This window comes from Opisthocomus hoazin, chromosome 7, assembly GCF_030867145.1.
Source record: "Opisthocomus hoazin isolate bOpiHoa1 chromosome 7, bOpiHoa1.hap1, whole genome shotgun sequence".
Classification (NCBI taxonomy): domain Eukaryota; kingdom Metazoa; phylum Chordata; class Aves; order Opisthocomiformes; family Opisthocomidae; genus Opisthocomus; species Opisthocomus hoazin.
This window is the reverse complement of record NC_134420.1, coordinates 58,569,565-58,569,933: the sequence shown is the minus strand read 5'-3', so window position 1 is coordinate 58,569,933 and position 369 is coordinate 58,569,565.

Sequence of the window (369 nt, the reverse complement as noted above, 5' to 3'; positions counted from 1 at the left end):
TTCTGTTGTATGAATGCATCTAACTTCTGGTTTTCTGCCCCTCCCCGAACCGAATAGACACATCCTTCTGTTGATGACATCATAATCCTGGATTTTCTCCCATACTGTATATTAAAAGCAACGTTTCTCTACTGTATCCAGTATGAGACTGCTGATATTTGAATGTGGGTGGTAAACAACACAAATCCAGTTAAAATACTGGTGTACCACAGTATGTGTATAAAAAAAGCCATGTGTTTGCATAACAGCTTCCAGAACTGAGCGTAAGCATGCATGCACGCGCGCACAACACACAAGTCTGATCTGGATTTTGGGGGATGGTGAATGAGGTTTTTTTTTTTTTTACTGGTGTTAGACACAATCACAAAT